The sequence below is a fragment of the Lagopus muta genome, chromosome 4 (assembly GCF_023343835.1).
Source record: "Lagopus muta isolate bLagMut1 chromosome 4, bLagMut1 primary, whole genome shotgun sequence".
NCBI classification, from domain to species: domain Eukaryota; kingdom Metazoa; phylum Chordata; class Aves; order Galliformes; family Phasianidae; genus Lagopus; species Lagopus muta.
The window spans coordinates 39,151,200-39,178,074 of record NC_064436.1 but is presented as its reverse complement, the minus strand read 5'-3'; the positions used below and the strand labels follow the sequence as shown (position 1 = coordinate 39,178,074).

The 26,875-nt window shown below is 40.5% G+C and overlaps 1 protein-coding gene and 1 long non-coding RNA gene across 3 annotated transcripts in view; both read left to right on the top strand.

Moving 5' to 3' along the window:
• Positions 1-26,875, top strand: part of UNC5C (unc-5 netrin receptor C) — a 232,771-nt gene that overhangs the window by 93,348 nt on the left and 112,548 nt on the right. The gene's annotated exons all lie outside the window — the stretch shown is intronic.
• On the top strand, positions 8,909-26,270 carry LOC125691678 (uncharacterized). Its single transcript, XR_007376207.1, has 4 exons — positions 8,909-9,037; positions 9,660-9,714; positions 10,094-10,185; positions 25,949-26,270. It is a non-coding gene; the product is annotated as an uncharacterized LOC125691678 (long non-coding RNA).

Genomic DNA, 26,875 nt, shown 5'->3' with positions numbered 1-26,875 from the left:
TTTCCATGCTGCAGTGACCTGGCTTGCTCTTCAGTAGCCGCAGCGTGGGAGGCAGTGCCTGGGAAGGGAATGTGATTTGTGGACTAAAAAAGAGCTTTAATGGGGGTGCTCATGAGTTTTGCAGTATTTGGGGATCCAGCTGCTGCTGGTATTTGTGACAGATGCATTTCTAACTTATATTGCTGTCAACCTGAGCTCAGCAATGTGACCTAGGGCATGCCAGAACCACGCCAGCTCTGCCAGGGACCTTGAAGGGATCCTTTTTTATTTTTCCTTTACTTTTCATTTCTTCTTTTCCATTTTCCACTCTCATAATGGATCAGACTGAGAAGGTGCAGTGTCATCTGAAGAGTCACCAACTCAGGCCATCTCCAGGGAGGCCAGGCTTCTTACAGTTTATTTTATGTTTTCCTATCCCATCCAGCTACCACATCTCTGACCCATTGATTTCCAGAGACTCTCCTCTTGCCTAGCAAGCGTGATTTGCCCGTTCTTGATAATATAGCAGCAGTTTTTCTCCAAATGCCATAACCAGATTTTGCCAAGCTGAAACTTCAAGCTCACAAACTGTTTCTTACATCGCTCCTCATCTTATAATAAACACATAGCTCATCCCCTGACATTGTGGTGCTTTTTTTTAGCACTGATTACACTGAAATTCTTACTCATGGGGTTATTATGGTTTATAATCCCCTGAAACCCCATTATGAAACCTCTTGTAGTAACAAGTACCTGGCTGCCACATATGCAAATGCCTTATCTGGTGAGCACAGCGGAGCACAGAGGGTGCGCTTTGCCAAACACTTCAAGGTACCTGCTGAGGCAGCTTCTTTCTTTTTCTGCAAGCTTATCCCAAAATGAACCTGCCCTCAAAGAAATCAATAATGCTTCTATATTTGTCTGGGGGTTTTTGTGGGTTTGTTTAGCTGCACCAACACAAATCTAAACCGGAAAAGTTACTGAAGCAGGAAGATAATTTTGCCTGGCAGTTATCAGAAATATCACATTATTCCAGATGTGCAGGGCCCGCTGTACAAGGGTGCTGGATGCACAGCCTGCCATGGCTGAGATGATGAGTAGCAGCATATGCTTTCGAGCAGCTTATTTTGTATGTAAAATCCAGGATTTCTTTGTTGTCTCCTTCACTACTTTTAGGTAGTTTGAGGAAATATGCAGGGAGCAGACAGCTGTGCTGCCTTCCTCATAGAGCGGATCTTCTCTTACCAGAAGCACCCTAAAGGTCGGCGTTTCATACAAACTGTCCAGTCTTGTCTCAAGGTTTAATTTTTCTCTTAAACACCTCTATGTCTGCACTTCTGTACATCTGCTGATAGTCATGGCTCTTCTTTCTGCAGCTCTGGGGAAACAGTGCAAGCTCAGAGAGCTGCCCCTAGTCTTTGCTGGAACAGTAATTAAGGAACTTGCTGCATTAACATGCACAATGTGGAGCCAGATTGCATCCTCCCTTGGGAGCCTGCAGAGAGACAGATACTAGGCCTTTATCGTAGGTCTTCGTCTGGACTAATTGAACTGTCATAAGCTATACATCAGTTAAGGTCAGTAACATCTCCATCACAAAATCCACAGTTTACAAAGCAGCTTTCTTCAGGGCACATCCTAGCCTTGAGCCAAGGCCTTTGGCACTGGGGGTGGTAGGGAACGTTCTAAAATAAGAAAAATGGGTTAAAAAATAACAACAACAACAAAGGACAAAGGCCTAATTGAAATCAGGAGTGATTCTGTCTTAGACAACGTTTTCTTAGCAGGTTGCTGCAACACTCAGCCTCAGGTTTTGATTGAATTGCTGGTGACGAAAGCTATCATTTCCAAAGGAGGATTTTCCATTGACTTTCCTCCTTCTCTCTCACCAGATCTCAGGTACAATGCTAGAACATTAGACCAGAGTTGGCCAAGAGGGTGAACTTTTTATTACTATGCAAATGTAGGCAATCTGGGAAATTAATATTTCATGTCTGCCTCTTCACAAGGAGTGTTTTGATTACAGACTCCTTGTCCTTGGGCTGGTGTCCGTGTAGAGGGCTCCTCTCACAGGCAAGGTCTTGAGCTCATTTTCCTTTCCTGGTAGCTGTTTTTGGGGGAGCAGTCAGGGTATCATGTTGCGAGCAGATGCATCCTTATTCTGCACCACCATCTCGTACATTCTTCCCAAGGCATCCAGATGGGACAGGGAGCTCTGCTATGATGAGAGAAGAAATTGTTGCCTCTGCACTTCCCCAGCAGGTATCTAGGCCAGATGTCCCTGTACAACTAAGATGTGAACATGACGAGCTGCCATCCAGTGGGATAAACCTGCTGTGTGCTTGCATGTTGCCCTTTGTGCTCTGCTTCCAGCCGTGCGCAGGTGATGCCAGCAGGGCTGCAAGGCTGCAGGGCTAATAGAAGTGGTTTGAGCAACGAGCAGGTCTGTAGGCGCAGATGAAGGTGCAGATTTCCTCAGGCTCCCCCAAGGGCACCAGCAATCTTTGCACCTGCCTTGGGAAGAAACAGCACATTGGTCCCCCAGCACCCGGTACACTAACCACATCTGTGCCTGATTTGCTGCAGTCCCCCAGGGCTGAGGCTGGCTGCAGGCATGCTGCCCAAAACCCTGATATCTTCAGGAATACAGAGCTGGGGCTGGATCCTACCCCCTTCCCTCTTGCTCAGCCACTCTGCAAGGAGCAGCTGCAGTTTTGCATTCATTAAGCCTCATAGTGAGGTAAGTAAATGCTGCTGTATCATTTGCTCTGCAGTCACTGTTGTTAAATGGCTTAGCCAAACTAATGTATGAGGCAGTTGAGGACAAGTCACTGGACTCGTTTCCTTGCTCTTTTCTTCACCATGCTTTTAATGAATGCTGATCACAATACACATGCAAGATGAAAGCCTGAGTCAGTAGGTACCGCAGCCTGAGAGCTCATAGGCAGCATGCTGCTTCAGGTGCACTCACCCAGGAGTAAGAGCCTTTTAATATGTTCGAAGCATTAATAAGCTTAAAGTGGATTTGGAAAAAAAGGTAAGAGAATTGTGAATTAAATATTGATCCTGGTATTTCATTGTTGAATTACAAACATTCAATTTCTCGTGGATTATTCTACCATTGAATCATAGCAGCTAGAGATGGAAAAGCTGTACAATTATCCCATTCATCTCCTTGCCAGTGGAAGAGTGTTCCCTACAGTACATTCTCATAGTGGTTAAAGTTGATTACTTAATTCCAATTACTGACAGTCTACTAATTGCTTAGGCTGTATTCCAATTCTTGTCAGCCCTCCCATCACATTAACTCCTTAGCCAGAGGTCTGTCCTGGTTTCTGGAAGGAGGGCATGGGAGTGGTTTTGAACAGGAACTTTTAAAATAAGCTAAAGTTTTCCCTTGATTTTTTTTTTTCTCATTTGGCCTTTATTTCTGAACCTATGTGCTCTTGATCCACCTGTGCTGCTATGTAGGCAATCTAAAATGTCTCAAAATGAGTTATTTAAGGAGAGCAGACATTTTGTTTGTCAGCCTTTCCCAGCCATGATTATTTCTCTTCACTTTTGCCCTGTTCACTAAACTCCAATGGATGGCTTTCTGATTTTATACACTTCCGAATAAACTGAAGAGAAGCGTTTTGTCCAAATCCTCTAGCATCAGATTCACATCATTTTTCCACTTGCCACTAACCTCCAGTAAGCCCTAGTTTCAGAAATTAGTTTCATTTAAACAAGCAGAAATAGTAATTCTTTTCATTACTCATTGTTAAATGTATGCCTCAGCCTTTCATTCCCTTCTCTCATCTTAAAGGTGCTCTGTTTTACTCCAGGTCACTTTTACTATCAGGGAAAAATCAGATGTCCGCAGTGAACAACTGGCACCTTTCTGGTTGCCCAAACTGCTTTAAATCATTTATTTACTCACTCAGACTTTTGGCCAGCAAATATGCATGATCAAGGTCTTCTTGATGGGCCTGGGCAGACAGAAAGGTGCCAGATGGAAAGGCTGGCAGAGGTGGAGGCACAGGAGATCAGGGACAAGTTTGTGAAGTTTATTTTAAAAGGAAAGAGCTGGCAAAGGAACTGGGGGGTAAAGGCTGGCGTGGGTCTGGGGACAAGATGAAACAGCTCAAGGTGGATAAAAAGAATGTTCTTGTGCATATGTGTGCACTGCAAAAGCACATAACAAAAGGCAGCCAGGTGACAGCAGCAGGCTGGGAGGATGCTTGGTATCCCTGTGCACTGCTCAGCACCCCAGGGGAACAGTGAGAATGAAGGGCTGTGGGCCACTCACCCGTGGAGCTGAGCTCGCTCCAGGGATGAGGTGAGCATAAAGTGGCCCAGCGACATCAGGAAGACTCTAAAGGGACTGTGGTAAAGAGGCTTAGTTTTGACAGGTGAGGGTGCGGCAGTCCCGGATGAAATGACACCAGATAAATGACTGTCATATTCAACCACATTGCTGGTGCAGAGTTCTGTGAAGGAAGATTTCCAAGCACAAAGGGAGGAATCTGACTGTTACTGGGGGTTGCAGACAGAAAGAGTAAGCAAGTAGAAGAAAGCCCACTTTTATAAGAAGTTTACGGAAGACAGACAACCATGTGAAAGCAAATTGTTTAGACCTCCATGCCCATGACATTAAAGAATTCTGCTCAGTCACAAGATGATTCAGAGATATGTCAAGCTTTCAGTCTGAAAGCTTATAAAATGCATTAAACTCTTGGCTGATCTCTTCCTTTGAACGTCCTTATTCAGTCCTGAGATAAAGGAGGGCCAAGGAGCAAAGAGGTTTAAAAGGAGCCTGTGTGGCAGAGCTGCTGCTCTGGGGGCTCGTGGCCTCTCACCGATGCACGGCTTCATTGTCTGCAGCTCACTGAGTATGCAGCCTGGTGAAATGGTCAAGGCAAAGGGAGGGGAAAAAGCATGAAGGGTGAATGTTATATCCTTCTGTCATTTAAACTGAGCCTTGAGTTCAGTTTACAGAATAAAGTAATTTTGCGGGAGTTGTTTTAATATTTCAGTAACAGTAGTGAAGATCATGGCTGTAGTTACAGCTGGCAGTGTGGAATAACTTACAGGAGAGATAATCTCTCCTGAAGAATACATGATCTGAGACAGGGGTGTTGTACGTAAGCTCAGAGTGTAATATTAAAAGGAGCTACTATCTCCCATGATAGTTGCTTATGAAAGAAATGTATTGCTGGTTACTGTAGCTACGCTGCGTAACCCCCCCAAACTAATTTCCACTACCACCTTCGAACAATAGCTTGTGGATTTTTATCTTCCTCCCTTTGATAGTTCACATGGCTGTTCTCTCAGAATATGAATTGTGTCTCCATTAGTGCTGGCTATCTAAAGCAAAAAATCATCTCATTTTTTTTCTGCTTACCTTATGGTAATGGCATATGGTAATGGTAATGCTTATGGCATATACACTTGACCAGTCTCAAACCTTAACGTATCCTCCATGTTATGAGTTTGAGCAAAAAAGATGATAAGATATTACTGGTGATACAGTCCTGTTGGTCTCAAACATTTTTTTAGACAATAATTTTTTATTTCAGTAGTTTATCATTTTGTGCTCACAAGTATGGCATTCCTTGATTAGGGATAGCCTATATTTAGAAGATTTTCAGAATTCAATCTCATTAATTTCTACATCAGTTCTGATGTCTAGATAACATGTGCTTAAATATATAGGTTGCTCCAAAAGCAATGCCTCCTATTTTTATTTCCATTTAAACTAAAACTGATACAAATATCATAAGAACATATTTGATAGAGCAAATTCTCAGCAATAAAATACTATTTTTCGATATAGTCACCACCATTAGCTATTCATTTTCACCAGCAATGAGGCCTGAATGCCTCATTTGTAAAAATTTGCACCAGCAAAGATGACCCCCACAGCTTCACATCATTGCTAGGAAAATGTTGCCCACATAGTCCATCTTTCATCAGCCCAAACAGATAGAGTCCGAATAGAGGAAGGTGCCAAATCTGGACTATCCGATGGGTGTACATGTGGTAGGACAGTCCAGCTAAGATTGGAAATGTTCTCCACAGTCTTCAAACTGTATGAGGTATGAGGCTTATTGTTGTGTTGCAAGAGAAAAGTTGTCTTCTTCTCTGGCCTGCGTCTGGAAGTCCAAGCCTTCAGCTTAGTCTGATTTGTCTGGGTTCCAGGAAATTCAGAAGGATCACCCTTTTTATTCCCAAAGGCAGTGGACATCACTTTAGCCACTGACAGCTGAGTCTTGAATGTTTTTTTCAGTGGGGAATTCAGTGTTGCTACTTCAAGCACTACCGTTTTAACTCCTGCTTGTACTGGTGATACCACGTTTCATTACCAGTAACAGTGTGAGCCAGGGAACTCATCTTCAGCCTCATATTGGTCCAGTAGGTCCTGACAAACTTGCATATGGTGTTCTTTGGTTTCCATATGAGCATTTGTGGGACCAACGTGACACAAACTTTGTGATATTCCAATGTTGCCACTATCGTTTCCAGTGCATTGAAGCTGATATTCAATTCCATACACTGTTTCCTGGTCATAATTCACCAATTTGTGCAGAGGAGCTGACTGAAATACTCTTTGTTTTGTTTTGCACATGACTGTCTGGAACTTGGCTTGTCTTTGAAATTGCTGTCACCCACGCTAAAACACACCACCCACTGCCTCACTGTGCTCACATCCACCATTTTCTCTCCAGAAACGTTCATCAAGCATCAATGAATGTCAATGGGTGCTATTGTTTCCACATGGAGGAGTTCAGTGACTCAACTTTGCTTCATATGCACTCCCATGTCAGACACCATTTTGTCAGACTGCCCCTCTGCTACCACCTGTCACTTGGCAACAAATGTAGTGGAATATTGGTGGGAAGGTTCAACTTCTACTGCTGTACCACCAACTCTGATGTCACAAAAATGCCACAAAAAAGGGATTAAACATCTCTCTGTGTTCTCATGAGACAAGGCTGAGGAGACATTACAGGAAGGGGCATTTGGGTAGATATCCTAAAAGTCCTTTAAAAAAAAAAATAATTAATCACCAAGTGGTTATGTCTGTACTGAGAGCAATTAAAACTCATTTGGGCATGTGTTGTAAGAGTGATCCAAGCTGAGCAGATGTTGCCCATGGACTAAAGGGTGACATCTGCTTTCAGCAGTTCCCAATGGTCAGGTCCAGTTGCTAGATCTGCTGTGTGCCTACTGCCTCCTTCCCGTGCTCTAGCACAAAGTTCAGTGCTGCACCAGCAGGGCAGGTGGACAGGTAGGGAAAAGCACGGAGATTTTTCCCTGTGCCTCTTAGGGCACCTCACTAGTCTGCCCATGCCACAGCTAGAGAAGGAATCATATGAATGAGCAAAAGCAGCAATATCAAATTATTTCTGTCCTGCTGTAAACAAGAAACTCCAAGGTTTCACACTGGTTCCTACCATCCTGCCTGGATTTAAATCCTCTTGTCTTGAATGGGTGATAGGATTATAAAACTATAAGCCTCGATAATAATGCTGTCTTTAGGGCAGTGCACCAGTTTCATAACACAAAATAATTGCAAAGAAAGGTCAATGGCCTTATTCAGAGTTAAGCAGAAAGGTACACAAATGAAAATAACCAAAGTTAGCAAAGCAGAAAAGAATAATTCAGTGGGCAAATGCTCTTCCGTTTCTTTTCAAACTGTAATGGTCATCTCTTCTAAGTTTGTTTTCCAGTTGAACCCTAAATAGTTGTGAACAGAAATTTTAGAATCTCCTTCCTGAATAAATAGCAGGTGCAGATTTACAGGATGGTTATGAATGACTACAAGACCATTAAACTGGATGTGCCTCCAAATCATGCATTGTAGTTCACAACTCGTCCAACCACTCTCTGTGAAGTTTCTTTAAACAGCAATCAACCTCTAGCCTGTTGTTGTAATGAACACTTGAAGAGGGCTCTGGTCCTGCATTTCTTCTCGCTGGGGACGTTGTCATCAAGACAGCTCTAGAAAGAAAACAGAGAGCTTGCAGAAAGCTGGACTTTGCAGAGCATGGTCTTGAAACACATGGTCTTCTTTTCTCAGGAGGAAGAGGAGCTAATTTCTAGTTTTATCTTCTTTTTGTCTTCCTGTCTGTAGCTGTCTCACAGTGAAGTATTGACGATTTTCCTTCTGATCCTAGGGATGCTTCAGGACAAATGGTGATGGTCATGCGTGGCCCATCTGGCTATTAGAAGCTTTCCAGCAGCCTACGCAGCCCAGAAGCAGCAATGCCGTCATTCCTGCTTGCTGGAGCATAGACTCCTAAGCTGCTCTTTGTGATTACTTGCTTATATTTGTGCTACGGAACTAAGTGCTTGAAATGAATATGTGCAGGTGATAATGGAAAACCAAATGAGCAGAAGTGTGTTTTCAAATGATTATCAGTTTTTTTTCTTTGGCTTTTCACTTACAGGAAAGCTTCAGGAAAGTAGGGCTGGACTATCAAATAGGAAACTAAAGAAGTATGTCGACACGTGAATTTTTCAGATAATCATCCTTGTTTTGGATATCGCTTCCTAGGTGAAACAAGAGAATGAGAGAAGCATTCCCTTCCCTTCTCTGTTCTCAGCTCTAGCACATTGATGTAGTGTGCACAAGAAGAAAAGAAATGTTCGCATCAAAATTATTTTCCATATCTTTGAGAGAAACAAGCAACATATTCTCTTTTTTTTTTTTTTTTTTTTTTTTTTTTTTTTTTTTTTTTTTTTTCCCCTCCCCCCCTCCAGATTCTTAACACTGAGAGCTCTACCTTTTCTCCTTAACAGATGACTGTGTTTGATGAAGCCTTTTGAACTGGTTAAATGGTCAGGTGTCAGAGATCTATGAGCAGCTGGTGCTTGTTTAGTAAATGATGTCCCTACTATTGCAGTAAAAGACAAGCCTCAGTAGGCTATAAATACACTCTGTTCCAGGGCATCATCATTTTGTCTAAAGGAACATGTAGTTGTTTGGTCTTCAGTTTTTTTTTTCTTTTTTTTTTTTCTCCTGAATGCCCACTGAGTTATTATGCTGAAACATGACCTAAGCAAGTTTCAGGTAAGTCTTTCATAGGGAATTGCAATGCTCTGTATGCAAAAGTTGATGTTGCAGTCTTTATCGTTGCCATCTGTGAACAGTCAGTGCTACTGTGTTACTTGAATAATATGATAGAGATGACAACAAATATGTATTGGTGGATACTATGATATTGCTAAATGCTCCTGTCTTCATTGCTAAGCTGGGTGGAAATTGCAGATCTTAGTTGTTTTTTTTTTCAAAGTTGATTGTATGTCTACATTAGAGTGAGTTAGAAAGGAAACTCACCTGGTTAGAGTGCATGGGATTCTGTGATCAGATGGATGCTTAAAAGAGAACTTGTATAGAGGGGCTGTATTTCCTATCTGTGGCTCCTCATTTTACTCCTATGGTGGTTATGGAGGAATTATAGGTAACTTACTGTATCAACAAAGCCCCACCAAGATCCTAAAGCTCACCAGACATTTATTTGATTATCTGAAGCAGTAAGGTCAGAGGAGAATGTATCTTTTGAGGGCTGTTTTTTGTAGAATTTTATATCCTAACTGATTTTATTTCATAGTCTCGTATACTCTGATAATATTTTAAAATAGGTTGTCTTGTAGCGTTCTGATCATTTTGTTTCTGAATCTGTAATGTATAGAAGTGAGAATTTGATCCAAGGCTTGGAAGAGTCAAGAGAGGGACTTATGCAGCATGTAAGTGCTAACCTTTTTTTGTTTTGTATGCTGCGTGATCTTTTTTCTCATATCGAGTGATTTGTAGTCTGTGGATTGTTTCATCTCTTTTGCCATAGCCATAACATGAAGCTGCCAGTGTGCTTGGCTGGAAATGTCAGTTAAGTGAAATTTAGAATAGAAAAAACTGAACAGATCTTGCAGGTGGAGTCAAATCTGCTCTGAATTTAAAGACATCTGAATCCAGAAGGAGAGCACATTTGAAAAAGAAGAGTGGGTTGTAAACACTTTGAACCTTGGGGAGGTTCATATTCTCATAAAATCCTTAGCCTTGTCTTTCCAATAATAATAATCTCTGCCTTAACTCTTCTTGCAATAAACCTAAACATCTTTTCTGCAGTTTCTCTTATGGAGAGGATCTGGCAGAAAGCCTGGGAATGTGGAGCCCTGAGCTGTCCCCTGGTTAAGATCTTAAAGTCTTCAGATCTACAAGTAAGAAACCAGCATCTCATAGGATCTGAGCACATCAGAGTTGCTTTTGACCATGACTTAACAAATGCACTCATGATTTAAAAATTGACTTATAATTTAGAATCACATGCAATTGCTCAAGGAAATTCCCTGGTAGGCATGACATTCACCAAAAGGTCATGAGGACAAGAAAGAATTATGTTGTAGGTTTTCTGATACTTTTCAGAAAGGGAATAGTCATTTGTGCAGTATGGAGGAGAAGTGCAGTTGAGAAGAAGCACAAAACCTTTTTATTGTTGTGTTTTTGTTTTTGTTTTTTTTTTTTTGTTTGTTTGTTTTTTCCCTTCAAGCATATCTGGTGGGATTAGAACTTCAATAAAAATGTCCTGATAATGATGCAGATCTGTGAAATTGCAGATCTCCTTGAACAACTTTGTGCCCTTACTGTGTTTCTTTTTAGCTTTCAAGTTGCTGATTTTAGCCTCCCCTTATACTGAAACAATATTTTATTGGGGAGAAAAATATATTTTCTCACTTTCTTTTGACTTAAATTTCCATCGTCTGCATTGATACTCCAAAGGATGATCTTTGAGGGAACTGAATAATTGGAATCTTCAGGGTGCGGATTGTTCATTTTCCACTAAGTATGAAACTCATCATGCTGAACTCTGAATACAGCAGGATAAACTTAGCAGGTGTATAAAAATGAAAATAAAAGGATACTGATTGAAAAGAGAGAGGAAAAAAATAATGAAAGTGACATTTCCTCAACTCATCTTAAATACACAAAACTATTTTAGCTGCTTTCATAACAGATACCATGTGAAGAGACCCAATTAATTTTATCTCCATGCTGCTATACAATCTGTGTAATTCTTTTGGTCACCAAAGTGTCTGAGGTACATTATATTATTCATACAGACTTCATTCCTTAGAAAAAGAAATCACATTTAATCTCTTTTTTTTTTTTTATCTTTGGATAGATCTGCCCATGAGCAGTTCCAAATCTTAGCAGGAAAAAAAGCATAAGTAATAACAACCTGATAAATTCTGGAAGAAACCCTAAAGAGAAAAGCATGTTCACATCAGACAGAGACTGACTTATAAATAGAGGCACACATACTGTGTGAATGTAATTGCATTTAAGGGCATAATGTCTTTACACTTAATATATTGATGAGATGAAGTACTTTAACAGGAGGTTGCAGTAGTCTTATACTTCCTACCAGGATAAATGGAGAGAACACTGACAATAGCCAATGATGCCCTGATTTTGTCTATAGTTACAGGAAGCCAAATCCACTTCTGTGAGTCATTCAGCCAGATTCACTTTGGTTTTCTCCAGATTCATGTATTGGCAAAAAAAGATGATGTAGTTGAGGCCCTCAAGGGAAAACACTGGAATGTTGATCATCAGGCAATGGCAGAAATTTTAGGCAAGTTCTCTGAAAGGTATGTGGGATAGGATGGTCCTGTTGCCTTGAAGTTTGTTGAATAGATAATGTGTTTTCTTTGCAAGGCTAGAGCTCGACAAGTCCTTGTGTTTTCAGTCCTGATCCTCAGTGCAGATCTCTTCAGCCTATAGCAAATACTGCAGGCTGCTCAGTATGCCTGAGCTGAATATATTTGTCTCTAAGGATGGTGGAGAGAGAAAATGACATTATCTGCTGGAATTCTGTTATGGTGACACAAATGAGTATAATTTACAGGTTAGCAAATGGATGCTCAGTGATTTGTTCTCCAATAATATCTGAGAGGGAGGATGGATTAGTAGGTTGATTTCATAATTAAGCATGAAACTGCCTTATTTTAGGTTTTTGTTATTAGTTCAGAATGGAGCCATTCTGATGGGCTCCTTTTTTCCCTGGTTTGCAAAGTTTTGGGGAAGTTTTGATGCAGTTTCAAGAAATCTTGGGTTGAATTTAGCTGTATGCAGTCTGGATAAATCTGCATTGGTGTATGATTTCATGCGTCTAGTACAGAGAAATCAAAGCGAAGTACATAACAGCGCTTTTTCCAATGCAGGAGACCAATAGACCAATAGGTAGAGACCAATGCAGGAAAAAAACTACAGCCAAAATTGTGGGGGACTTCAGATACTGATTGGGTATGTGGACCCATACCATATTTTAAATGCCTGGGACCCAACATTTGATGGTTTATGTTTGTTGTCTCATCTGAATGTGAATCACAGTATAAAGCTTGCTGATCTCCTGCAAAGTGAGAGCATGAGAATTTTTCTTGAAATATTCATTACACTGAGTCTGCTGATTCCAGCAGCCAAGATGTACTCAGCTGGCTTTTGGGGAAACCTGAAGGATACCTGGGGCCACTTGGCATGGAATAGGGCTGGTAAACTGACTGAATCTGCATTCAGAAATGGAAAAAGTAAACGCCATAGAGACGAAAGCATCTCAACTTTCAGCTACAGAATTCAATGTCTCCTTTGTATTTAGAGGCTGGAAGTGATTTGTCAGATCTTTACTGCTTTTGCAGTGCTGTTTCCTTGAAAATGGTGGGTGAGTGCCCAATGTTCAGGCACCTACTTTGGTACGCAAAAAGCAATATCCCAGGACCTAGAAGTGATCCCTTCACCTTGCCCAATTTCTCTCACCTGGTTCACCCATTGCTTTGCAGATGCAATAGTGATCTTATGATCTTTGGCTGTGATAGGAAGGATGGGAGTAACTTCTCTGTACCCTCTTAAGGAAAGCAAATAGACTGGCAGAAGAAAGGGGTAGATATAGGATGGACAGAACCATAACTGCACATCTCCCGTACTCATAGTCTAGTTTCTGAGGAAGGAATAACCCACTCTGCAGGGTGGGGTGAAGACATGTGTCCTCCCTGCTGAGCCTGGGACTACTCAATGCAGAATATCACTTGTCATTCAGTCTGATGCCTAGGCAGCCCTGCAGCTCCATGCCCTTTCTGTGAGCAGGTCACACAGCTACTATCTAGTATGTAATGCGTGTGTTCTTTTAAAAGATAGCAACATCTCCAGGCTGCCCTGGTGTCAACTTCATAATAAGTGTGTATTTGTAACGGCATGGGTGGGAAGCCTGTTGCAATGTAGGACAGAGGGCCTGTCCTATATTACATTGTTTTTGTTTTTTTATCCACTTAATAAGTGCTAACTTATCATGCTGTTGAGGGGAAAGAAACCCAACTGTTTTCTGGCTGTGTGCTTGCAGGGATTTAAAATACACCTTTAAAGGTATAAACATACTTGAAATCCCGAAGGATTTAAACACAGACATAAATCATATTTAAGTTTTCAGAAAGATAAGCTCTAAACTTATTGTGTTTTTACTGATTCAAGAAAACACCTTAAACTGTGGATGTAAGAATTCTTTCTACATTCCTCTTCCATGCATGTATCTTTGCTTGGTCTGCACATTTCAGGGGGCTTATTTATTTAATTGTATTGTGCTTTGCTTTTCCTTATTGTAAGTTATCTCCTTGGCAGTGATTGTGTTTAACATTTATGTCTCAACTAATAGGCAGAATGTATGTTATGGGCTATCGTTCTTTTCTCTTTATCGGTCAAAGGGTAACTGTGAAGTTGAAGTAATTGTGTTGCTCCAAAATTGCCTTTAGAGGTTTGTTATGCCTCTTTTTTTTAAAAAAAAAAAAAAAAAAAAGTGTTCTTCAGTATTTTTAGGGTTGTTGTGTTTTTTTTTTTTTGTTTTTGTTTTTTTTTTTTTTAGCTTATAACACACAGAAAACTAATTGAAGAATCATACTTGTTCTCTACTTGCTTTGTTTTTCACAGCTGTAAGGAAGAGGTAGGCTAATTCCTCTTTGAGGACATGACTGATCACAGAATATTGAACTGTACCTTGCTTTCTTTAAGAGGTTCAAATAAGAACAAAAGTCAAGAAAATTGAGAACAGCAGGGGTATTTTCCTATGCAGGGGTAGATTACTTAATTCTCCTTCTTTCCTTGTGCCTGATTTGATGCACACATTTATGCATTCATGTACACACCTACTTATACAGCTTAAGTTTCTCTTCCCCTCCTTCAGAGCCAGAAGCATAAATCTTGTTGCTCTAATAAAGACATTTAAGGCACAAAGTTATGAAAATAGTCTCTCTATTTCTGTGTTGGATATGTCATTGGCAGTAGGAAGCATTTATCTTCCCTGTCATTTAGTTTCTCTACTGAAGTCTCCAGAGTCTGTAACATTTGGTTTTCTTGAAATTTTCAATAAAGGACAGGCAAATAATGTTTCCTCACTATGATTTCCCAAGCTTAAGCCTACCCAGGGTGTCTTGCAGGCACAATTAAACCGCTACTGACTGAGCTAGGCTGGACAACATTATTGCTGCATTTTTCCCCTTCCTGCCAACTCATAGAATCATAGAGTGGCCTGGGTTGAAAAGGACCACAATGATCATTGAATTTCAACCCCCCTGCTATGTTCAGGGTTGCCAACCACCAGACTAGGCTGCCCAGAGCCACATCTGGCCTGCTTTGAATGCCTCCAGGGATGGGGCATCCACAGCCTCCTTGGGCAACCTGTTCCAGTGTGTCACCACCCCTTGTGTGGAAAAACTTCCTCCTAATATCTAACCTAAACCTCCCCTGTCTCAATTTAAAATCATTCCCCCTTGTCCTATTGCTATCAACCCACATAAACAGTTGTTCCCCCTCCTATATACATATATACATATGTGTGTATATATGTGTGTGTATATATATATGTGTGTGTGTGTGTGTGTGTGTATATGTATATATATGCTCCCTTAAAGTAATGGAAGGGACTCACATTATTCCCATGTCCTCTGGGGAACTGGGAGATGATGGTGAGAAGCTGCTTACCCTGAGCAGCTCCTGTGCTCTGTGGTGCTTAAGAAGGTAAGCAGTGGTGCTCAGAAGAGTAAGCAGGAACTCTTCTAGGGCTCTCTTAGGCTTGATTCTCTTAGCTTTGCAGCACTGCGCTTGGAATGGGATATTTTCCATGGGTTGCAATCATCACCAATGCCTAGAAATAACACTGCCTTGCTAAAATATGTCTAAATAACTAGGCAGGACAGCAGAATGTAATGGTTCTGCTGAGGTCTGTGCAGTGGAACTTGGAGCTTGTCACCTTGGGAGCACATGAAGCCTTGATGGTGCTTTTTGCATTAAATTAAGAGATGTTAGATGATGGTTCTCACCTTGACACACTGATGTAAGGAGGACAGGAAAGTATCAAGAGATCAAGAATTAAATTCTTATCTGAAGGTGAAAGTCTTCCCCTGTTCAATCCTGATCCCAAACATTCAGCTGCAAAATCCCCTAGAAGAACAGTTTGCAATTCTCACCTGTTTGTCTCCATGTCTCTTGTTTAAGCCTTATTAATGCATTCTTCTTGTTCTTTAACTATGGATATTTCTAATTCACTTTTTGACATATGGAAGGAAAGTATATATTTACTAATTATATATTTCCTAATATATAAGTATTTCACTTTACCTAGATTGGCTGCCTGGGAAGTGAATGGCTGTGCTTTGAGAGGTAAACAGTCTCTGATCTCCCCGATTGCTTTAAAAAGACAGCAGGATGCTGGTACTTTATCACTTGTAAGGTCCTTTTTCTTTGCTTTCTTTCCTCAGAAATCACTCCCTAGAAACAACACATACGTGTTGCTCCCTTCCACCTTCATATATACTGCTCTTGGGAGAGAATACTCTTATGTTGTGTTAAAATGGCTGATTTAACTTGCTCAGCAGTTCAGTTTAGCACCTTAACTTCCAGGCACAGCCCTATTGATAACTGTTTCCACTGGAAAACAGATGCTCGCTCCCTCTCAGAGAGGCAGGTAGTTTGTTTGATGGTCTCGTTCTCCAGGAACTTTTATGTTTTAATAGCATTTGCTAGCAATGTTTTTGTTTGCCCTAGACAAAATGCATACCCTACCACATCAGTGATATGCACATCATTGCTTTTAGAATTTATATAGGGTTTAGTTGAAAGCACATGAGTCGTAGTGGTTAAATGGTTAATATATAGCAAGGTATGATTTGTTCCTTCTGTTTTTTCTTCCTTTGATGCAGACAATGCCTTATTTAGGGCAGTGCGTAGTTGGGAGTCTCAGTACCTTGCAGTAACAATAACTGCAGATAATCAGCCTCTGTCTACAACAAAAAAATTGCTGTTATTGGGTAACATACTTTATCTCCTCTGGGATCTCAGATTAGTGTGTTGGCATAGCTGCACAGTCAGCCAACACAACTGCTTTACACACTATCCAGACCTGTGAGATGCTGCTTTGCTCAGTAGGGCTGTAATGGTCAGTCATCTGCTGAGGCTGCCATTCCCACTATCATTAACAGCGCAGGTACTGTATTCCCAAAATATTCCTGCCAAGGACCATAACTAGAGCTAACACTCCCACAATTCCACTCTTCCTTACTTGTCTGCAAAGCTCTTCTGCTTGTGAAAGGGTGTGGAGCCTTGGATTTGGCATTGCTCTGCTCTCCTGCCCTCTTTCTCTAAACACAACGCAGTACTCTGCATTAGTGTGCCTAAAAAGAAGTGCTGTGTGATCAATAATGAGATTTTAAAGATAATTTGGTGAGGCAGTATGTTATGTAAGGTTACTGTTACGTTGGGGTTTTTTTGTTCTCTTATTTTCAAGACTTCACCTTTTACTCAGTGTGAAGAGTATGAAAGAGTGTGTGATTTGCTTACATGCTTTGTTGGATATAGATAAGCTTTAGAAGCACCAATCACTTTGAATATATGAGAACACACCTTGACTGCATCGCAAAACTTTATTAGAGTAAGGTCTGGGAGTCTGAGCATGCTGCAAGAACTGTAAGCTGGCAATAAGTTCCTATACAGGCAGAGGTTGAGCAGATTGAGAAGATGCCCATACATGTGTTGTAGCATTACTAGTGCCACTGGCTGGGAACATTACTGAGACCTAAGTAATTGAGAGATTCTGGCCTTGAGCACTAATGCCTATGTGTTTCAAGCTGAGTTGTGGGGATCTAATGGAGACAATTCTGATATGGGATGTTTTTTTTGTTTTTTTTGTTTTTTTTTTCTAAATTTTGTGGTTTTTTTATTTTTATTGTTTATTTTTAAGCTTGTTTTTTTTAATATTTATTCTAGTTAGCCCTATTTACTATGGGCATTGGTAAAAGAAAAAATAAATTTATGTTCTGCTTTGATCTGTTAAAAACCACTTAATGCCTTTCTAACATATCCCCTTAAAGAGCAAATCATGCTACTTGAAAAGAGGCATTCAGAACACTCTGTAGAACAAAAAATTGAGTGTTTTCTCTTAAGTTATTAATTCTTGCCAAGCCAGTGGATGCGTGAGTTATAAGAGAGAGCATCTCAAGTGGCATTATATACCTATGGTTAGGCAGTTGATTTAAGTCTTTCGTATGGTGATGGCAGTATGATTAATTCATACTATACAAGAAAATATACATAAGTACTTCATACTGAATGAAAAGTGACATTCTTTTGGTATAGTGTGTGCAGAAAGACTTGGGGCTGAAATAAAGCTTCGGAGTTTTTCTTATATGTTTTCATGCATATGGAGGAAATACAAAGTTGTTTTTTGTTCTTTGTTTTTTAATTTCTTGTGGCTTTGGTACATCATCCAATGCAAAAAACTGATCTCAGCCTTGAAAGTAGTGTCGAAATTGGAAATTTGTCTTAAGTTCTTATGGTATGAAGTAAAATTTATTGGAAGATAAATATTAAATGGACGCTCAGCAGAAGCAGTGAGAATAGGGAAAGGCTATAGCCAAAGGGAAATGTTGAAATTGTGGCAGGATCAGGAAACCACAGAAATCATCAATTCCCTCAAGATATTGGGGAGTAATCAGAGGAGATCAGAATGTTGCAGATTCCTTTTTCTTGGTCTTCGCCACTGAAAATGATGAATAAACTTGGAGAATTCCAGGGACTAAAGGTGCCATCTCTTTGACAGATGTTTCCTAAAAATTTCTTCCTCTATATATGTATTTGTGTATAAGAAGGAAGAACTCAGGAAATTAAATGTCAATAAATCATTTGGACCAGATGGCATTTGTCTGAGATTTCTGAGAAGCTCAGTAGCAGAGTTACTATAAATATATATAGATAGATTTTTCACTGAAAACAACCTCATCTATTAAACAAGTACAGTTGTCAATTGAAAAGACTTTTTAAATGACAAGAATAGTGACAGGAATTCTGTGGTCCCCATTGAATTCATTCTCTGTGGCAGGAAAATATATTTATGATGTTTTACTGAATCAACATACTACTGCATTTGATTGGCTCAGTTTCTGACTATCTTTAAAAACAAAACAAACAATCAAACAAAAAAACCCTGAAAAATCGGAAAAAAGGGAGGAAAAAATATAGCCAATTTTTTAGAACATAGACATATTTTTTAAATGCTTTCTTTTTAAATGTTTTAATGAAATTTGTTAATTAAAGGGTGAGGATAAAGTTAGATATGTTCAGAGATTAAGGGGGAGAATTAGATTACCTAGTTTACTGTTAGAAAAACCTGCAGTCAGAATATTAAGAGCCAGAATGGGTCCTGTTCAAGATGCAGTGGTGGGGTCAGGAGAAAATGGGGTGACTTGGCACAATGGTAGACAATTTGGTCAACACAGTGCTTTGAAAAGCCTAAAGAAGGCTAGAAACTTGGGTGATATAGCTCAAGATAGGCAGTGCAGTGGAATGTCTGCTGGGAAGTACAAATTGACAAGCACTCTGGAAAGGCTTGGTTTAACCCTGGCCCACCCTAGAGAAGATAAAGTGTTGGAGGTGAAACTCTGTCTGTTCTTCAGCAGAGCAGTGGTATTCTGAGTCCTCGTACAAATGAATCCCTGGGGCTGGAGGGAGAAGAGACAGTGGTGCATGCTGTGGGGTGCTGAGGTACAAGACACTGGTTAGCTTTGTTCTTTGGGCATCTGTCAGCTCACTATGCCCAGCGCAGCACAAACTAGTGTAATCATCCATATGAATGCATGCGTCATTGAAAGTAGTCAGTTACTGATACCTGTGTGGCAGAGAAGAATGAGCAGGGTGCTAAAATGCTGTGCTTTGTTAGGAGGCGATAACGTTTTCTGTTCTACATTTTTCACTTTTGTTAAGGCATTCACTTTCACTCATTTTATTGTGACAGAAAGAGTAAAAGATAGCCAAAGAGTAAGAGAAAGCTTCCCAAAAGGAAAGAATAGTAGATAGGAGTAAGAAAAAAAAAAAGATTTGGCAATCAGAACTGGAAGCAGCACTAGGAAATCGATTTGTCTCCCTTCCTATGCACGAGCTGTAACTAATGGCTTGGAGTAGGCAGGCACTTGCTATTTACCTCAGCTGACTGCTCCTTTCAAGTCAAAGTACATGATGGGGGGGAAAGTCTGCTTCTCCTCTCGGTAGAAACAGTCCCACTCATGTTCCTCTCACTTCCAGCAAGAAGTCTATACTGTTGATGTTTTCAAGTTCAGCTTTGCAAAACAAACATCGAGAGACTACTTAAACGCTGTCTGAGCTCTCGTTTCCTCCAAGGCATCAAAAGGCTGGACCTATCACAGAAGATTTACAGGCATCTCTTCCAAATTCTCAATATTCAGTTGAATAGGCATTCTGCCTGTTGAAGAGTGGATTGATAACTCACTGCAGTGGGGATAAAATATTAGCTTCTGGTGTTTGCCAAAAATTTTGTGTCAGGATCTCCTGAAGGAGAAGGATCAAGAGCTTCCATGTGTGACATTACAACGCACATCTCTGGAAGCAAGCGTCATGTGGTTTGGAGTTGAATGAGAGGATGCATTTTGCTCAACAGTGTCGGGAGACTTTGAAAGGTTAGAGTAATGGGACTTTTTTCCTGTGATTTTTTTTTTTTTTCCTAATTAGACAAAAGGCAACTTTTCATCCCAAGAAAGCTATCTCCAGCTCCTGCATTTCCTGTCTGAGAGTGCTGCTGACAGAACAAGGGCTTGCCTCTGAAACCATTGCTACCAATTACACAAGGAAGATAATTCCACTGAGAGAGCAGAGACCAAACTTTATCTCATTAAGACAAAGTCCAGATGCTCTGTTTATGTATGTTTTAAAACTGCGCAGTGAAGTATTCCAGATACATGTAATTGGCAAGAGAAAACAGTACAAAAGGGTAATAGTTTCACTCTTTTATTTTAAATTAGCAACTGTGTTGTGTAGTCTCCTCTCCAGATGCATATCTGTGCAAGGAAGTCTTTGTCATGCCAAAAAGACTCTGCAGGTTTAAATAACAGGAACAACAAAAAAAGGGGTTTCTGGTGGTGAGGAGACAACACTACAGAGGCCACGGTGCCCTCACAGCCCAAAAAGCCAACCGTAGCTTGGGCTGTATGAAAAGAAGTGTGGCCAGCAGGATGAGGGAGGTGATCCTGCCCCTCTACTCTGGACAACCTAATCCAGATATGGAGTCCTCAGTACAGGAGAGACAGGGACCTGTTGGAGCATGTCCAGAGGAGGACCACTGAAATGACCATAGAGGTGGAACCTACCCTGCTTGGACAGACTGAGGGAGCTGTGGCTGTTCAGTTTGGAGAAAAGAAATCTCTGAGGTGACCTTATAGTGACTTTTCAGTATCTGAAGGGAAGCTACAAGAAAGAAGGGGACAGACTCTTTAGCTGGGTCTGTTGCAATAAGACAAAGCAAAATGGTTTCAAACTAAAAGGAGGAAGATTTAGACTGGGTATAAGGAAAAGATTTTTGACTGTAAGGGTAGTGAAACACTGAAACAGGTTGCCCAGAGATGTGGTCACCCCATCCCTGGAGACAATCTAGATCAGGCTCTGAGCAACCTGATCTAGCTGTAGATATGTCCCTGTTCATTGCAGGGGATTTGGGCTAGATGACCTTTAAGGATCCTTTCCAACTCAAATCATTCTATGCCTCTATGGGGGGAAAAAAAAAAAAAAGTCATTCTTTGAAGTCTATTGTAGAGAGCAGGATGAAAAAACCCTCCAGGTCAGTGGGCTGCCCAAAAACCCCAGTTGTAGAGGATGCTTGTGGATGTGGATGCCTTGTCTCAATTTGCAGATACTTCATGCTATGGATTCCCCATGGGAATAAGCTTGCAGGTTACTGAGAGCATCATTTTACACAGGAAGAGTAAAAACTCTGCATTTAGGCAATCCTCATTGGAAAATCATAGCCCAAGGGTGTAATAAGATGCCAGTGTTATGAAACTGAAACAGGCCTTGGACACATTGAATTAAGGAGTAAGAGGAGCTTAGACAATTAATAGCAAAATTGCTCTTAAATATAAATGAGTATTTAGAGGATTACATTTTTTTATAAGTCCTTGTAATAGCACAAGGAAGTGATCCACATTGCTTTCCTTCATTGTTTTTCCTTGCAGAAAAACACTTATGTGAAATGCCCTCTATTCCCTTCAGACTAGCCTTTGCTGTTTGTTATGCACTGTAATGGCACTCATTGCTTCCCAAGCACATCTGCAGAGTCTGGCTCCATTTATCCCAAGTGCTGAATTCTGCCAGGGGTCCTGTTGGTTCTATATGGCACCAGCATGGTCAGGGATGTGATGTAAAACAATGCTGAGGAGAATCCAGCTTTTGTAATTTTAGTGGTGTGTACAAGGACAGGTCTCTGAAAGAAGAAAAACTCCAACTTTTTAAAGAATGGTTGCATTCATACTTGCAAGTGCAAAGAAGCAACTCTTTTCTGTACTCAAAAAGTAGGGTTTGGGAAGAACCTGGAGGCTGGTTGTTGTCCAAGGGGCTGTGAATGCTTTCTGGTTGCCCTCTGCAGCCTGGAAATGTGAATACAACTTCTATTCTCACCTCTGGTCGGGCTGTGCCATCTCTGGTGGCAAAGGAAGGAGGAGTCCTTGCTGTACCATCAGGATGTGCTTTTCTAGGGATGGGGTTAATTGACTTTTTAGGGCAGTGGGAGGGAAGTCAGGGTGAGCTGACAGCTGTTTCATTAGTCGGGCTGCTGAATAAAGCAGTTAAGAGACTGCACGCCCCCAGAGTTAACCTTTCCAATCTGTGTTTCAAAGCTTGGCAGTGAGGTTAGGTTTGACAAGGCTGATGAGGTGGGGGAGGGGAGGTTAATGTGTTCCATTGCAGACAGCTAAGGGGGAAAAAAAAGTTTTGCTTTCGTGATGACCTGAATTATTCTCTCCTACTCTAAATGAAATGATGGCTCACCTGGGAGAAGAGAGGAGATTTAATAGCAAATAATGATTCATAAAATCTATTGCCACAAGATAAATAAGTTTCAAAGAACCCCTAGCACTTTGCTAGCTTGTGCTCTGTGAACAAAAAAAGTATAGCTGAAAGCCATTAACTCAATTAACACTGTACAATACATCAGAGCTACTTTGTGTTGACTGAAGGTCAGCTCAAGGCAACAATGTCCTGGTCTTACTGATAGTCTGAGGCTACAAAACCTCCTTACCAGGGAATGGTCCAGCAGCACATGGCAGCATGAGGATGGCTGCTGGCTCAGCAGCTTGGGTTTTGGTGTTTGCGTACTGCGTAGGCTTCTTTTTGTTCAACTCTCCTCTCCTGGAACTTGCTTCTTGTTACTTCCAGGCCAGCATCAAGGTCTTCTGGCAGAAATGTCGAGGACCAGTGAGTGTGCTTTGGGCTGCTCTTGTTTGCTAGGGGACCCATGCTTCAGCATCCCATCAGATGTTGCAATACTCTGCGCCATTGTCAATCCAGAGGAAACCCCTAGCCCATTAGTTTGCACTGAGGAGAGTGGAAGCCCCAGTGTATCAGGAGCATTCTGTCAAATGAAGTAATAAGTCAGTCCAAGACTCTGGTCAGCCTTGTCAAAGGGCAGCAGAGAGATGTGTAGCTGAGAGCTGGGCTGGGTTGGGAGCAGGCTCTGTTTGAATGTTTGCCCTTTGAGTTAATTCCGGTTGGCCTACTTCAGCAAGGATTGAAGAATTTTTTTTCAGTTTGCCCTGATCTATCCCCTGGTGAGCATGCACTTGTTATTTTTTAATGAAACCATTTTCACAGCCTGTTGTTTTAGGTGTTGAGAATGAATGTAAGTGAGGTTATTTTTTCGGTTTGTCTTCTATTCTCTTTCTTCAGAGTTCCCGGTGCCACGTGGTCACTTTTAGCTGCTGCCTCACACTCAGCTCAGCAGGCCTGTTTGCTCTGCAGATAAAAACAGTGTAAGGATGTAATTGATGATTTAAAAAAAGATCTCTCTTACAGGAGTTATAACTAAGTATTTCGATCTTTCCTTGGGAGTGCCGTGGAGATAGACTTGAGGGTATTGTTCTGGCTTGAAACTATTCTGAAGCACTGGCATTTGAGCCTGTAGGCATAGGATATATGTGGCATGGGATGCACAGAAGTTGCTGTGTGAAATTGCTCTTTATTTTCATCCTCTGTTCAGGTCGAACACAAAGCACTTATGTTGGATAAGATCACCGATCCATCTTGCTTTCTACCCTGGTGAAAGCCCAGCATCTCTCTTCTCCCATCACAACACATACATATTCTCCCCCAAAAGTGATTTCACTGCAAGCAGAACACCAAGCATCCTGCATTTCTGGGAGCTCAGCTTCACAAGATTTGCTGTTATTCTCCCTTGCACTGGAGCTTCTGATGACTCAGTGGCTGTAGGGGGCCAGGTTGATACCTTCTGAAGCATTGTTTTGTCTCTGAAGGAGCAGGTATTGCAGATTTCTTAATGAAAGTAAACTCCTAGGTTTTAGGTAATGAAGACATTGTGAAAAAGGTTAGTTCTAAAGATCCAGACAACTGAAAGTGAATTAAAAATATATTTGATTTTTATTTTTTTTTTTAAGTGAATGCTTCTTCGGCAACTAGCATTGATAATCAATTAAAGCACTGATTACTGATTTAGGACAAATGCCAGTAAGCTTTCTCTAACACAGAAATAAAAATATTCCTAGGGAGGAACAGCATAGCATTGTTATTTACTCTATTATATCACTGTGATCAGCCACATCAAGTAAGAGATGTATGAGTTAAAAGGGATTAAACAGCAACAACAAAAAAAAAAGGCAGCCTTTATCGTAAACAAATACATACAGCTTTATTTCTCCTTCTCAGTATAGCTTGCCAGGAACAGATTTCATAATGGGACACTATTATCATAACTTTAATCTTGTTTAAATTCAAAATTCTTCCTGCAAGCCTTGAGGCCTAGAGGAAAGACCTTTAGTAAGTTATCTTAAGAAAACAGATTGCCTGTGAATCACTTCTTATAGTCCATAAAATCCTTTGTAATTTACAGAACAGCTGTCCATAATAAAACATCAGAGAAGCTCTACTTTGAGTCCTTAAGCTGAAATAAACACGATACAGAAAAATACACTTATGTGAAATACATTTACAAAGGTGCGGGTGCCAGCTAGAAGCTTTCACCACCTTGCCACTCAGTGTCCTAATGCAGCTGGTTAGAAAATGCTGCACATTAAATGATAGCCAATAAAAATCCACAGGGAAGCTCAGAGATCACCCACCAGGCTTCCTCGAAAAATGTGATTTCTGAATTTGAGCAGGAGAAAATGTTTCTAAATGCAGGTTTTCTTGAATCATTGACCTTCAGGTTTTTAAGTTATTCTTCTTTTTGCTATTCTTATAAACAAGTTGCTGGATATCTCAAGGTTAAAGAAGAGCTGATGTAACATTTCAGTGTAATAGGGGTTCACTTAGCATACGCTGGCCGTGAAGAGGACAAATGGAGCCTTTTTTCTCTCATGGCTATTTAGAAAAATAGCATTCATGATATTGATCCCAGGTAAATGTCTTCATAACTTACGGATATGTTTTTTGAAATGAAATTTCCTGTAAGTCAGGTGCCAGTTAAACAATATTGATGCCTGTTTTTCTACCACCTTTCTTCCTTGAATACCTTAAACTTACTTTGGCATCACAGACCCATCCATAATTTACTGACAGAATCTAGGAAATGGTAGAGTGAGGAATAAAATACAGACCCATGGACAGAATATTTTAGAGATGACCTCTTATGTTGGTTAGGAGCAATGTTGCTCCTTCTGATGCTCTTTCTAAGATTCTCCAGAGTGGACTTCTGATCTGAATGATTTTTCTTAGTACTTTAAGGAAACATTACCAGCTCAGATTTATTGTAGAGATTGCTTGAGCTGGATTGGCAGAAGTGGCAAGCCTGTCCACCGGGGAAAAATTCCTTCCTAAAAAAGCAGTTAGCATTTAAACATGGCAATGTGAGCCCAGCAGAAACCCTGCTCTTGTGAAACTTGGGGAGCAAGAAGTGGGCTGTCAGTTCTTGGATGGCAAAACTGTTCCAGCACTCTATTCATTTTTACACCATCTGAGTTCTTTTGCTTTTTTATTGACATACTAACCTTGCAGTGATTTCATTGCAATAGGTCTGGATGCCTGGTAGTGCAATACATGTAATTTGCTGCATATGATGGCCTCTACATAAAACACGGGATTATTTAAACTGTCGTCTGTGCTTCTGTCTCATCAAATGAGAAAGTGAAAATGGTTATTATGTCCTTATGTTAAGATGTCGTGTTGCTCTTTACAGGTTTATTTTCTCTGTCCGGAGTTAATAAATAGAGGAGGTAGGAAGACAGTGTATTCTTCAGGGATCTCTTAGTTTGGTCAGCATATATTAATTGTTACAATGAAAAGACATTGCTTTCTGATGGGTAAGAGCTGTGTGTGCTTAAGTACTTGAAAAAGAAAATGTTTAATCTAATTGCAAAATTACAGCAGCTTCTCAATCCAAACAGCAACAAGATTTGTCAAAGAAAGATTTCAAACTTATTTTTTTGTTGTTTTCAGCTCAAAACTGAGTAGTGCTGTTATTCAAATGGGGACACTGAGAATGCATCTGAGATCTGACCAGGGGAACTATGGTAAAAGTGAAGACTGAATTCAGCAAAATGAATTGTGGAATTGAAAGATTTTTCATTCTGCTGCAGCAAAGGAAGAATTAAAATTAAAGCAAAAAAAATCAACAACTTGCCTCACCATAAATATGAACAACCACTTTCATGATCCAAGGCTCTATAGTATGTCCCATACTATAAGCCAGGACTGTGTGTAAGGACAGCCATCACAAGCCATGGTAGTTAAGACAAGAAAAAGACTTAAAATAAAAACACAGTGAAGATGAAAATAAAAGTTAAGCTGTGAAATAAACACTCCACGTGCTTACTCTTAATCAGCTAAATGACTTCTGCAAGTAATATATTTAAACTGTCTCTCCCTTCTAACAGCATTTCCCACTATTATGTTCAGCTTATCAACTTATTCAAAATCTTCACCTTCATATTAATCGAAAACTTAGCCTGTCACTTCCTTACAAGAGTAAGAAATTGTATCACATAAGCACAAGTGATGGAGGGGGGGAAAAAAGAGTCTGGGGAAGTATGCATAGACTCTGGGTAGAGCTAAAGATATGTTTTGCTACCTCATGTGTGAAAGGATATCTGTAAAGATGGTTCTGCCAGGAAAGATTAAGTCATGCTTGAGAAGAGGGGCTCAACTGTGAGTTTGGTTATTGAATAAGTGCAGTGACTGTCCTTTGCTTTCAGGAGTGTTTTTAGCTATCTAGTCTTGATAAGCACAGGCAGAAAGAGAAGGTTGAGAAGGATATAGCTTCCAATTGTGATTAGGCTTCCGTACTGATAAAGGGATTTGGGACTGTCAGTTCATTTTCTTAAAGGTTCCATTACTGTTTTCTCAAGACCATCATGCTTGCTGAAT